Below are 15,509 nucleotides of genomic sequence, written 5' to 3' on the forward strand. Positions count from 1 at the left end.
GAATGTCGCAGAAAAATCAAAATTTCGTAAAATTAAATTGTGAACAAAAGGTTTTGAAAATTCTCAAAGAACTTTTTCAAAAACTATATGAAAAAAATTGAAGAATTTTAGTTGAAAATTCTAGAAATGAATGATTAAAAATAATGGAAATAATTTATTCAGAAGTTACAGTAACAAAGTAGCAAGTTTTATAATAATATTCTTATAAGTTATTGAATTTCAAAAGGTTTGAATTAAAAATTTTGAAAATCTTAGTTCTTATGAAAAAATATTAATGATTAAATATTTATTTAAAAATAAAGTTATTTGAATTTTTCCTTAATTTTACAATTAAAGATATTCGTATAAATTAGTCTAATAGAACATTTTTTAGTATCTAATTATTTTTAGAGTGAATCACAATATTCTTTAGGGTCAAAGAAAAAGTCAAAATCAGTCAGAAAAAAGTCTGGAATTCAGGGGTTGGGAAAGTCAGAGAAAAAAAAAGTAAATTTTTTCGGCAACTCTGATAATTCTAAACCACAAATTCACAACCACCTTTGATCACTATACATCAAAGGTTTTTGTATATCAAAGAATTCAGAAATAGAAAAGATCAGAATTGAAAAATCAATTTTGAACTGACTACCTTAAATCTTTTAGATTTATAACCAAAACCCTAATTTTCTTATCTTCGTGACGATAATAATCGTATATTTCACTAAAATCGTTATTGGATCGTAATAGAGGTAAAACCCATAACACCCTGTGGTTTAGGGACAAATATATCATTTGAAGCATAAAACAGAAGCGGGAGCAGGTCGTTGCATAAATATAAAACAGGTGCAGCAGCCAGTCAAGTATATTTTACATTATACAAAGCATGTTTCATGCATCTGTAGATATACACTCAAAATATACATATTTTATGCATACACACACACACAAATGTGCGGTCTTATGAGCAATCGATGTCAAGAGGTCCTTTAGTATGATAAAAAATTGCTGTGTAATTTTCATATAAAATTACAAAAAAAAGTATCAACTCATTTTAATAGAATTTAATTGATACTCGGGCTTTAGCATATAGTTATTAACTGGTAAATCATGTTCAGACACCGCAGTAATTGGTACTGCGGGGTTTAACAACTATAATTGCAGGGTAAAGGTATAGTGACGTATCACTTTTTCGTCTACTTTCCTATTACACTGTTTTGGTCTTTTTTTTACCTTTATTTCTTCATAGTAATGAATTTATTTCTTCGTAGTAATGAAGAGCATTTATTTCTTATGAATGATTTCTTCATATTCGAAAAAGGTCTCCTAGAGGTAGTATTTACGATCTTTAGTATTAGTATTACGAAATACGTTGGTGAATCTCTTAATAAACTCTTGTCATGGTAAAGATAATTTTCCAAGCTGACAATTTTCTGGTAGGCTCATCATCGTTTTAACTCTGTAGGTGAAGATATTTTCCGGATTTTCTCAAGGTGCTTGGCAATTAGTCGGTTAGCTGGGCCGACTAATTGATTCTCCAGGCGCTATAATCTTGAGTTTGCTCTTCAGCGGAGCAATGCACAGTCTGACTCTAGTGTCTGGAGTCTAGAGATGAAGGTTTGGTCGAGACTTTAATCATCGTCAGCGTCCTATCTCAGTAGGCACAAGTTACAAGTGCCCGTGGGGCTAAGAATATTAACTTAAACTTCCATCAAGTCCGGTGAATTGCTATACAGCTCTCGTGAATTTTGACAATTAATATTCATGCTACCAGGATATTGTCTCAGGAAACAATACGTACCACAATATATTCCATGTTTTCATAAACAATATCATACTGCTTGTACTGAAAAACTTTTGGTTTTGAGTTCTGACAACAAAGCGTTAGTTTCAGCAACTAAACATTTATTGACACAATCTTAAAGTTTTGTTTTTTTTGGCAAAATTTTTGTTCAATCAAATGTTTTGTGAATTGTTCTTGGAGCAACACTTACGGATTTCTTGAAAGCATCAATTGGTACCAAATTGATACCAAAAAAAATGTAGATCAATTTATGATTTGATCTACATTTTTGGTTTCGGTTGCTCTTTGACACTTTCAAGTTAAAGAAGATTGAAAAAGTTCAAAGTTTGTTGCTTCTTGATGCATTGTTGTAAAGTTAAATTCTTGTTAAATAGTTCTGTTAGGTTCTTCTGTTACCACTAAAAACTTTGATTTAATAAACTAAAGGGGGAATTTTCTGTACAGACGAAGAAGATTTCTTCTTTTGGTAAAATATGAACGACCTTGTTTCAGTATGAAAATTATTCCTTCGATTTGTTCTTCCCTAAACACTGTCTGAATTTCAAGTGAAATCGGGTACTTTAGAAGTTATATGCCTTCCGAAACGGAAGTCCGGAGGAAAGTGGAGAAGTTTTTTGAATTCATACTTTAGAGGAAACTTCTAAATTTACAATTTATTGACTAGTCCGACAGTTTATTCTAATTTCATTTTGATTTATATTTACATTTCTACCATCACTTGCAGCTTGCTGATAATTGAATATCTCTTTCTCAGACTTCGCACTCGATAATTAATTTTTAAAAAAGTAGCAAAAAAGTAGTTTTTAAACTAAAAAAAAAAAATACTAAAAAAAGTAGCTACCAAAAAATTAAACTAGACCAAAAAAACTCGTTTTACACACTTCAAATTCATGAAAGAATTCAAATATTTATGAAAATAATTTAATTCCTGCGAAGAATTTTATAAAAATCTTTAAATAGTTATAATTTCTTTCGACTAATTTTAAGCGAATTCCAATTTAAATAATTGAATTCCGGAGAAATTGTTATTATTCATGAAAAGAATTGAATTCTTACGAAGATTTTTACAAACAATTTTTTAAATAATTGAATTCTGTTTGGAAATTTTATAAAAATAGTAGAAATTGAAAATAATTGATGAGCGAAAAGTTTTTAAAAATAATTAAATTTTACAAAGAATTCTATTAAAATTTTTTATAATAATTGAATGACTGTGTGGTATTTTATTAAATTTTTTTGAAAATAATTGAATTCTTGTGATAAATTTTGTTATTTATGAAGATAATTGAATTTTGCAAAGAATTTTATTAAAATACCACAAAATAATTGAATTTTCGGAAATAATTTTGTTATTAATCTTTAATAATTGAATTCTTTAGAACAATTTTATTTAAATATTTAAAAATACTTGAATTCCTGTGACAAATTTTAATATTTTTGTAAATAATTGAATTCTTCCAAAGACTTTTAAAAAACATTTTTGTAAATAATTGGTTCTTTCGAAGAATTGAAATTAAATTTTCAAGAATAATTACATTTTTTGAGTAATTCCTGTAAAATTGTTTTAAAAATAATTGAAATCCTGCGATAAATTTTATTATTTATGAAAATAATTGAATAGTTGCAAAGAATTACACTAAAATTTTTAAAAATAATTGAATTTCTGATAAGAATTATATTATTCATGACAATAATTCAATTATTGCGAAAAATTTTATTAAAATGTTTAAAAAGAATTGAATTTCAGTGACTAATTTTATTATTTATGAAAATAATTGAATTCTTGCAGTGAATTTTATTGAACTTTTTGAAAATATTAGAATTTTTCTAACAATTTTATAATTTATAAAAATATCTTAAAGAATTTTTCTGAATAATTTTATTATTAAAAAATTAATTGAATTCTTGCAGCGAAGTTTATTAAAATTTTTGAAAATAATTGAATTTTTCTGAAGTTTTTTTATTATATTTATAAAAATAATTGAATTATTGCGAAAAATTTCATTAAAATGTTTAAAAAGAATTGAATTTCAGTGACTAATTTTATTATTTTTGAAAATAATTGAATTGTTGCGAAAAATTTTATAATTTATGAAAATAATTGAATTCTTGTGAAGAATTTTCTTATTTAGAGAAATAATTAAAATCCTGAAAAGAACTTTATTATTTATGTAAATAATTGAATTTTTGCAGCGAATGTTATTATTTATGAAAATTATTGAATTCTTGCAGCGAAGTTTATTAAAATTTTCAAAAATAATTGAATTTTTCTGAAGTTTTTTATTATATTTATGAAAATAATTGAATAGTTGCTAAGAAATTTATTAAAATTTTAAAAAATAATTGAATTTTATTTGTGAAAATAATTGAATTTTTCAATTAATTAAATTAAAATAGTAGGTATAAAAATAATTGGAATTCTTCAATGAGTTTTATTATTTATGAAAATAATTGAATTTTTTCAAACATTTTATTAAATAATTGAATTTCCCTGAAAACTGTTATTATTTGTGAAAGTAATTGAATTATTGTGAAGAATTGTATACAAATTTTGTTAAATAATTGATTTGTTTAAAATTTTTTTTTGAAATGCTATTATGAATTAATTGAATTCCTGTGGAAATTTGATTATTTATTAAAATAATTGAATTTTCTTTGAATTTTATTAATTTTTCTTTTAAATAATTGAATTTCGAATATTTTTTGAAAATAATTGAATCGTTTTAAAGAATTTAATTATAGTTTTTTAGAATATTTTTTTAATTTCTAGTAATAGCGAATTTAAAATAGTGGAAATTGTAAAAAAAATAGAATATGGTCTCAAAAAGTATTTTCTATATTTTGGTGCAAAATAAGAATTTTCTCTACTTTGATGAAAACAGCACTTTTTCTATCTTGGTAAAGAAAATTTATTATAAATTCCATGTAAATCTGGGGTAAATTTTAAAAAACACAAGTTGCATTATATTTAAAACGAAATCAGCGCAAACTTATCTCATGCATAAAGTTCCTTTGAGAATAAACTTCCTAGTTTAAGCATAGAACATTGACATGAAATAAATCGTTTTTCCTTGAGCCAGATAGAGCAATTCGAAATTCGTTTCAGTTTTCCTAGTCGTATTGATTTGCTCTGGCAAGTAACGTTTACATATACATATATTTGTTCGGAAAAATATCTAGAACACAAAAAAGTCTGTTTTTCTATTTATTCGAAATCTTATTTCTCATATAAAGTCGTAATCTTAATTTCAAGATACTTTTGAGAAACGTATACCTTCTGAGAATATGGAGGAGGTGCGCATTGTAATTCTGATTAAAATGCATATTTAGATTTTTAAGAAGATATTATACTTTTGAAAACATTTTATTCTTAGATGGAATAAGATATCATTTTCCATCTTACTGTAAAAGATACCAACTAAGTCACCTATTTTTGTACTGTATGCAGAGAATCTTTGTATCTTCAAATGCAAGCGACCTATTTCCAGGATATACCTGCAGAGAATCTCAGTAAAGATAGTAGTAGTACTTCTTGGTTTTCTCTGTCTTCAATATCAAATCGACACTTCCAAGAACTATTCAGATTCAATCGTCCATTCAACTTTTGAATCTGTGATGCAACTCATGGATGCAATCTCCTTTATATACCATGGAAAATCATTTTCTATTGAACATTTTTTTTTATTAAAATATCAATAACTTGGTCGAAAATATAAAATTCTTCTGACCTCTGTTTATAAATAAGTTGGAAAAACAAAGTCTAGAAGAGCACTTAGGGCTTGTAGATTTTTTATCTTCTGCATATACCCTTGGGTTAGAAGTAAAAACCAATCTTTAGGTTTTGAATTCTTCCGAAGAATATTTATATGGTTATAAATTGTTTTAGCCGAATGGACATAAAACAATATTTCAGAAATGGAAAATTTAATAGATACTAATTAAAGGTATGATTTTTATTGATCTTCAAATTATAATTACTATTCAGCCACAGATCAGGGAAATGAAAATAAAATCTGATTTGACAACTGCAATTTTAATTGCTTTCATGAAAGATCTTTTTTTAGGAAAGTGGATAATTACTCGAAAAGTGATAAACAATTAGAAAAGAGGAATGGGAAGAAGTCACCTTTTTTTATTTCTTATTTCCGTTTGAAAAAGATCTCATTAAACGAAAGAGCTCGAGGTTTCACGCAGTGTGAACTGTTATTAAATGTAAATTTAGGACCAGATGCCTCTGGCGTTGCGGATATAATTTTTAGATAATTTCACAAAGCGAAGATGAGAGCACACTCTGTGCTTTCGCGAGGTGAAAGGTCATTAGTGACCTATTCTGAAACATTGTCGCTAATGTACTTGATACCTAGTGCTAATAGTATACGTCTGATTAGATTAGTCAGGAAACTAGTATAGTGGCTACACTGTCGAGTTAGGTGCCTCTCCATACAATTGAGAGGATATCTCCCAATCAAATTGAGAGCCAATTTACAATTACTAAAAGTATTTGCCAATCCTCGATGATAAATCTTTTATTTGAAAACCACATACATAATAATTGTAGAATTATTATTATTAATAATATTTATTATTATTATTAATGAATTTTAGTCCTAAAATCTGTTATAATATTAATTAGCCGTTGAATAGAAATCGGAAATCAAATAATCATATTTTTTATTGTATTAGTGAACCATTTTTTTCATCTATCATTAATCTTTTCCGCTGAGACTGCAAACTATTGTATTGCATTCTTGCAAATGCGGTTTTATGTGAAAGTCAATGTATTCCTGTTTATGTGGTTCTCACAAAAGAGATTTGATGTCAGAGGACGTGGCTTCCTGTTCTGTTTCAATTGTGTGTATATGTTAGAGTGTTAGCAAGCTAAACACGTGTTCAAGATTCATAGACTGAATCATGCCAGTAGTGTATCTTTAAAAAAGACGGATCCATTTTTCCATATTTGTACTGTGTCTAGAAAATTTTATTATTTCAATTATTAAATTCAATTTTCTATTTTAGTTTTATTTTTTTATTAAAGATTGCATAGAGCTTCAAAATCCTGATAAATAATAGGATTTTTAATTCTTATGCCGGTAATTTATTACTATTTTGAAGCGAATGGCTTATTTGAGATACTGTAAAAATATATTTTTCTTTGTGTGTAAAAATATTAAAAAAAAGTAGATATACAATGTATAACTTTTCGACATCCATAGAATGTTCCCGATTCAAGAACTCTCCTTTATGGGATCATAATTAAGTTTTAATTAATCTTCTCTATTCAAAAGGTTCTGTTTTAATTAAAAAGTTTTCAAAGTATAAACAAGTTCACTGAATTGCTCTCAATGCAACTGCAATTAAAAAGAACTCCTTATCAAAACCGACATTCACGAAACTTTCTACAATCCGGAAGGCAATAAAAATGGATCAATTTTCACTAGCAGGGTACATTGAAACACGTTTTTTTGTTAAGGATCTACATGATTTATTACAAAGTATTGCATATTTCTTTTAGGAAAGTGAGGTATCGAGGAAAAGTTTCGTGATTCTTGGGTGAAAGAGAATAGACAAAAGTGTAGCAGCAGCTATATAGCACCGTCTGATGTGTATTTATGGCCTTTTCGTCTTATGAGATTGGGAGCAACTTGGAAGTTCGATTTTGATGATAAATCAAGTATTATGGTTTCGAAAAATTATTAGCTTATATAATTAATAATTATTCTTCATAATAATAACTAAAAATTAGATTTTTTAAAGTCGATTCATATAGTCTGATTCATGGTCCTTTTTTCTTACTTCTTCTTCAGCTCTAAGAAGTGCTCTAAAACTGGAAGTGTATTATAGTTTGGCGAAAGTTGGAATGAGACGCTTTAACTGTGGGTGTCACTGTGGTTTATTCGTGTGCCAGTTTCATCAGCAGCCATGGAATAGAATTTATAATACAAGGGATGCTATTGTGAATGTAGTGGAGATACTATTCCAAATCCACTAGCCTATTTCCCTTTTCCCTTTGCCTTTGCCCACAACACAGTGGAATCCCTTTACTTTAGTCCATTCGCTCTTCTATGTCCTGAGCCAATGCTCGTTTCCTGTCTCGGATAACGACTCACTACTCGACCACTAATGAAATGCATTGCGGTCAAAATCGAGAAACTTTTCATACACATTGTTATTGCAATATTCATATTCACATTTAACACACACACAATGGTCGTATACGTCATTTCAATTTGAGTTTCTAATGCAAACTGTTATTAGTTTTTGCAAATTAAATTCTGTGTCTATTATTTCGCAGAGGCAATTGTATTTCTGTTGTGTTTAATGTTCTCTGGTAACTCTCTCTCTCTCTCTCTCTCTCTCTCTCTTCGTTAATGATGCAACAAAACATTTTAAGAAAATTCATCTCAGAGATTTTTTAAAATTAATTTCAATTGAGAAAGATGATGAACAACACATCATATAGATTTTGAAGAAAATTCTGTTAGATTCTTGAGGAATCTAACAGAATTTTCTTCAAAATCTATGATGTGCTTTTCAAAATCTATGATGTGGTATTCAAAATTTATAATGTGCTTTTCAAAATCTATGATGTGCTATTCAAAATCGATGATGTGCTTTTCAAAATCTATGATGTGCTTTTCAAAATCTATGATGTGCTTTTCAAAATCTATGATGTGCTTTTCAAAATTTATGATGTGCTATTCAAAATCGATACAAAAGCAGATGTTGCCTCAAACTAAAAGTGTGTGAGAATATAAATAAATTATCGATTCTGAAACGCGGGTAATTTGGGTATCGAACTTTAACGTGTGCTGTACTTGTGTCTTCAAATTTATAAATTCTCTCTCGACTGCTGAGAAGTATTGAACTTGCCGCTACAGTGTGTCGTCTACTTTATGCATCTACTATTAAAAAGCCACTCTCATTGTTGGTAAATGGGTCGAGAACCTCGGCAAGTATTTCTAGTAAACGTGTTTCATTTATACCAAGTCCAATACTCCAAGCAGAGATGAAAATGAATTTGTAAATTTCAATTGTATTATATTTACCATATTGTAAATATAATACAATTGAAATTCACAAATTCCTACTTTTAAGTGGGTTCAAACCATTCCCATAACGATTTTTGGCACAACATAAGACAACTCTGAATTAACATCAAATTCTACTAAAGATAAAATTCCATTAATTTGTTAGATAATAATTTACATGAACGACTTTAGTAAAATATCCCTATTTGATTAATATAATTACAATGTGATTAAAAATCAGAGTAAAATTTACAATTTCACGAAAATAAGGATTTTGTATTAACAAAGAAGTTAATAACAGTAATTTCCAGTATTTCATGTATTTCATGCGAACGAAAATAATATGAGAGATGTTTGCGCAAAAAAAAGAAAGAAAAGCCAAACTCTAAACTCCATAAACGAAAATATATGCAATTTTGAGTATACCCTTGTAGGTGTTATGATGTTGCTTCAATGAGACATGTAAATTTGTGCACCATGGCATCCCACGTGCCCGCAATTCGCCATTTAAACTTGCCAGAGGATCGAAACGACTTTCCTGAGAAAATTGGCGCCTCAGGAACTTTTAAGATTAATGCAACAAGACCCTCTTGTAAATTATCACTAACGTGTATATTTATAGTGCTTCAAATCACTCTTGAAACAACATCAAAATAAAATTATCAAAAACCTCAAAAACTTTTTCATAATTATATCTTTAGTTTTCATAATTATAGTTATTGAAACTTTAGTTTTTATAATTGCAGTTATCAAAACTTTGGTTTTCATAATTTATCAAAACTTTAATGTTTTCATAAACATATTATAACTTGAAATTATTATTATAACATGAAATTACCAAGAATGAATATTTCGCTGAATATTTCTTGATATAACTTGATATTTCTTGATATTTCTCTATTATTGGATAAACTGAAGAATTAAGCCCACACAGCTTAAAGTTCGATATACACACGCCATGGAATCTCCTTCCAATAACTTAGTTAACTACATAAAGCAGCAGTTATGTCTCATGAGATTCGATTTCGCAGCTGCAAACACGTTACTCCATATTAGTAGAGTAAATACGTATGTTGAGATTTATATCTCTGATCAATATTCATTTCGCGATAAGATAACAAAGTGGTTGCAACATTTATTTTAAAACAAAAGATCCTTGTTTAGACTTTGTTGCCTCTAATGAAATTTCGCTGTACTATCTAATAAATTTTTAAAGTCAAAAAGTCATCACTGACAGAGTCATTTTCTTTGTCCACTTTGTCTCTAACAAAATACAAATAGTCTCTAACACAGATTGACAAATAGCACATCATAGGTTTTGAATAGCACATCATCGATTTTAAGTAGCACATCATCGATTTTGAAAAGCACATCACAGACTTTGAATAGCACATCATAGATTTTGAATAGCACATCATATACTTTGAATTTTCAAAATTTATACTTTGATAAAATTCTTTATAAAAATTGTAAAAGGAGAAAAATTTTGATTTCTGATTCTTGAATCGCGAAAAATTCGAATCGGCATACATATATGTCTTTGAGAGAATTGAGTGAAAAGTTGTTTCTCGAGTCTTTTAGACAGTTTTATCATCTGCCAGGCTAAAAAAAGAGTGTTTACTGTTCTTCATCTCATAACATTAATAAACATGAGGATTTTCAATGTTCAACATATTCTGTCTTGGATACACCCTCTGATCTTGGGAATTTCATCTCTAAATTCTGGGAATTCACGCATGAATACGCGGAAAGAATCCAGACGTACAGTTAATATATAGATCGAAAATACGAATATTATTATCTTCCGGTCATTCAGAAATTTTCGATAAAAATCAAATCATGAAAGTAGAAAAAAGTAATGAAAAAAATGTTGATGATAATTTCCTTCAACTATGATGAATGGATAAAAAGATCCTTTTTTTTAAAAGAGTATTTTTTTATCCCTTTTCTTAAAAAAAGACATTACTTTGCACTAAATTGAGTGCAACCTCCATTATTGTGAACATGAATGTCACTTAAAAGAATGAATGGTCACGGCGAGACAAGAAACGGAAAGAGAAATGCTCGCAATTGGTTGAATCAAATGAAGATTGATTTGAATATCCTAATAGTAACCTATTTTATCTTGCTGCTGTAATAAATAGCGATTAACGGAAAGAATTCGTTTTAACTTTGCAATTCAGACCATATTTTATTCTTTATTAAAAATCTTTATTAAAAAGCTTTACTAAAAATCTTTATTAAAATTAAGGATCTTTATTAAAAACTAAAGTAATGATTTTTTTTTTAAAATAAAGTTCGAGTATTTTTTTTAAGAGAGATAAAAAGATTTTGAATTTTTCAAGACAAGGATTTTATTACAGGACTGCTATGGAATTATTTATACAGATAATGATGTTTATGGTGGCTACTTAGAGATCGTTAGGAGGAATACGTTATTTAGGGTTGTTAGAAAATGCATGAAAGAGAAAAGAGAATTGTGTTTACAACTATGAAAACAACAAATAAACTTGTTAACGTAGTGAAAAAACACGTCACAAGAAGAATTTTGATAGAGTTGGTTGTGGACTCATTTCTTCGTTTGACTCACCTTCGAGGAGTAGAAGCGGCTTGTTTTTCCTTTTTTTTGGTACGCGAGTTCTCTTGCTTCGAATCTGAAAACAGAATAAAAAAGACTGTTCATTCCGGTGCACAAAGATTACCGTATAATTGTTGGTTTCCTCAATGCACTTAGTGAGTTGGCTAAAAAAAAATTAATTGTATGCGCAAATTCAGAAAAGTAGTCGGGATATTTTTTTAAATTCTTTCTTTATATCTACATTGCAGTGAAAATTAAATGATGAAAGTAAAAATAAAAATTGTTGTTGATTGAGTAAAATTCTGTTGAAAATGTGACTGACAATAGAAGGTTTAAGAAGTGTTTGAAAATAGTTGTTGTTGTTGTTATTATGAATTAGTAACGAATGAAGTAATTAATTGAGGGTTAGATCATCTGTTAGGTTAGATTAATTAAAGTCTCGGTGTATAAATATAATCAGAGATGTTGTATATATGATGGTCTTTTGGAGTCATTAATTTCTTGCGGGAGAAAATGATGGCTGGTTTATAATTTTTCTATTCTCGTTGAGAGAAAAATTTCCGACGAGTTGTGAAAGTCGATTTGAAAGAAACCCTGGGGAATTACGATAAGCTCAAGCCCCTTGAAAAGACAATTTTTCGCAGATGAAGGAATGTCTGATTTTATCGAGACTTCTCAATGGTTTTTAAATTCCGAAAAAATCTAACGCCTTCATTGACCGACCTGAGATTATTAATGTTCACTTCACTCACGCACAAAGCTCCTGATTTTTTTCCCTATGAAATCTAAAATCTATTTAAATTTCCTACTGTCTTTTTTTTAAAGATTCTTTCAGAAAGGATAAATAAATAAATTAAAAAAAAAACCGCTCCTGGTAAAATTAATATAATGTGTAAATTTTAAAACCACTAGCGTTCTGTTGGGTAAAACTTTTCTTTCTAATTATTTCTTGTGATTTTTCTTCATATATGATAATGACTTTTAATGAAAGACAGACGTGTATGAATAATTGGATAGTTATTTAGTTTGGAGAGAGAGATTCACGCCTGATATGCGTTGATTATCTTATTCGATCCGTGAAGGGATATCACGCTTCTTTAGTTTGAATTTTTTTTCGGATCTCACGAAGCCACATTTCCAAGTCGTACTCGTACAACACACCGCAACCGCAGAAATAACGCGATACTTTGCAAAATCCATTTCTGCTTCCGCAAGCAGGCTGACTCTCGATCAAAAGTGTCAAAATGAAGGCCAAATACAACGCACTTACGTACAGAAGAGTTCTTAATGTCGTGTTTGACATTTAATTTTAAAAGGGTTTCTTGAAAAGGTTTAGCCAACTGATTACAATTTAAATAATACAGCTGCCAAGTACTCTCGTGTTCGAGATATATGGGTTCAATTAATATTATATTATACTATTCTTTTGTAGAATTACTTTAAAACTTTTGGTTCTTTTCAATTAAAGGAGTATTCTTTCAAGTGTTGTTATTATACATACGATAAAAAATTTTATTCATTACAATTCGAAAAGTTCTTTGTAATATGAATTAAAAATGTAAACTTAAGCTAAAAAGTATGTTTACTAAACATACTATTTAGCTTAACACTAAACATTGTTTAGTGTTATCATGATCACAGTATTCTTGAAAGTATCAAATTGATACTAAAGTTGTGTGGCAATAATAATAATAATAATAATAATAATAATAATAATAATAATAATAATAATAATAATAATAATAATAATAATAGTAATAGTAATAATAATGATAATGATAATGATAATGATATTAATAACAGCAACAATAATAATACTATTAATAATAAGTCTAGTGCATTGTTTAAACATGTTGAGTAGCACCTCGTTCATCATAAGATGCAATGATCCATCAAGTTAGTAAAAAAGGTATTGTGACACTTTTATTATCTTGTGCGACACGCAATGTTTCAAGCCCACTGTGCACCGAAGCTTTTTTCGCAGTGTTGTTGTAAATTGTGAGAAACTCATAAGCCCTGTTCTCTTTCAATTTTGTTACTTTTCTTACGACCTTTTTTTATTAACTCATTTATAATGCCTATGTATATGCATTTATGTTTCACGATACGAAATTTAAATCAAAAGAATACATAAAAACAAGTTGATAAATTTCATTTTGTATATGAAAAAACTTTCTCTATACGGTTGTACTTCTTGTTAGTAAATAAAAAACCGTAGTCCTTTACTATGGACGTAAAGATAAAAAAAATAACTTGTTATTTTGTTTCATAAATCATAATATTTGTTATTTGATATTAGAAGAATTTTGCGCTTTTTTGAGCGCAGAAATAACAGTTATAGTTAGTTGAACAAAGTGTAAATATTTTCTTCGTCGAGGTTATAACGGTTGAAGAGAATTTGTTTTGATTTTCATTTCCTTAAATGCAAATTTAAGAAACGGAGTTCTTCTTTTTGTGAAACTGAAAATAATAATTAGACTCGAACTGTTTATTTTATATTTTGCTGAGAAGTTGGAAACCCTTGCTTTTTCGAAATGGCCAGGTATCTATAAAAGTTCATGCATCAGCGATCAAAGCTTCCCGTTTAAGATTTATAAGGTCTCTTGATTCTTTTGCTTCGGCCATGAATAAATTATCAAGTAATGTTACTGATGCTAGGTTAGTGAATCAACACTTCATTATTCAAGTCTCCTATCTTATCCCATCGAGAAAATTAAGTTAGAAGGTTATTACTTCCTAATTCCATTCCCCTTTTAGCAGGAAGCATTTTTGCTGAAAAAAAGTATATAGCTCTTCTTCGGGATTAATATCAGGTCTCGTCGAAAATTACAGCATAACTTTAGTTTAAATTGTTACATGTAATTTATGAAAATTGAAATGCGAAATATTTGACATTTGAAATATTATTTTATAATTTATGATAATTTTCCTTCAACACGAATCGACTGTTGCAAATTAGATTTTACTTTTATAAATATTTTCATTCGACTGCGTGTTTATAATACAATATACACTCAACTAGATTGGAACCGGAAATTGTGTCGGATGCACGTTAATAATGGTGTATCTTTTACTAAACCACTCGTCTGCAATTATATTATACTTTTTCCCACTTAATGAGTCGTTTGTTTAATTGTCTGCAATTTTAATAAACGTGACAACATCAATTATTTTTCCTATGAGTCAGCCTTTACTGAAACGTTTGTTTGCAGACGGAAAAAAGACTACTTTTTTTTTTAGAAAACAAATAATTTTTTCGTAAAACAAATCTAGAAAACATAATTTTTCGTAAAAATGTCAGAAAACAAATGTTTTTCTCGCACATATTCATTTTAATTAAATGAAAAGAACATTAATTTCCAGTGAAGAGGGGAAAGTTTTCAATTTTCCAATTTTCCCCCCAATAAAGTAATGTAATTAAAGGTGAATACGCGTTCTAATGTCGGTATACCTGTGAAATTAGTAGCACTGAATGAGCACATCGAATCGTAATTTTCAAGATAATGGCCTCCTTTTATTCTGGCCGAGGTGATATAAATAAATTTCTGGAAGCTCACACCGAGCTAAGCGAAAACTAAGCGAAACTTTATAGAGTGAGAATGAAAATATTTCCCACTTGATAATAAAATCTGTAATATTTATTGGGTTATTAATTATGGTTTTTTATAAAAACACCTCCTTGTTTTCTTAATTTACAAGCTCTATAAATTATACAATATTTTTATACAATAATTTCTCCTGTTTATATTACATTAACTTAACTTTGCTATTAATTACGGTTTTTTTTATATGATCTTGGAAAAATTTATTTGAAACAGTTAAATTTTTGATGAATTAAATACAAGGGTTAAATAACTTTAGTAAACAACAATTTCCCAGGATTTCGATCGAATTTCCCTGACTTTTCCAGGGTTTTTCAAGGTTTATAAAATTCTATATTAATTGATTAATTATTAAATTAACTCCAAATTCAAGGCAACCTTACAAAGTTACAAAGACTCCCTAAAAGATATACAATAAAATTCGCAAATTCTATTTCAATTCGTAAATAAACTTTTTGGTTGCCATTAAATAATACAAAATACATGACAAAAGGTACAAGCATGCAGATACTTTTCTCTCT

General features: G+C 28.3%; 2 protein-coding genes across 3 annotated transcripts in view; one reads left to right on the top strand and one right to left on the bottom strand.

Annotated features, from left to right (window-relative positions):
• The window catches only part of LOC122499272 (aquaporin-like), a 240,862-nt gene that overhangs the window by 25,652 nt on the left and 199,701 nt on the right, over positions 1 to 15,509 (top strand). The window lies entirely within an intron of this gene.
• Positions 1 to 15,509, bottom strand: part of LOC122499262 (ankyrin repeat domain-containing protein 50-like) — a 77,900-nt gene that overhangs the window by 24,864 nt on the left and 37,527 nt on the right. For both annotated transcript variants that reach the window (XM_043607502.1, XM_043607501.1), the window contains exon 3: positions 11,399 to 11,462. The gene's annotated coding sequence lies outside the window, so the exon portion shown is untranslated. The remainder of the gene's footprint in view (positions 1 to 11,398; positions 11,463 to 15,509) is intronic.

The sequence above is a fragment of the Leptopilina heterotoma genome, unplaced genomic scaffold, assembly GCF_015476425.1.
Source record: "Leptopilina heterotoma isolate Lh14 unplaced genomic scaffold, ASM1547642v1 Lhet_166, whole genome shotgun sequence".
Lineage (NCBI taxonomy): Eukaryota > Metazoa > Arthropoda > Insecta > Hymenoptera > Figitidae > Leptopilina > Leptopilina heterotoma.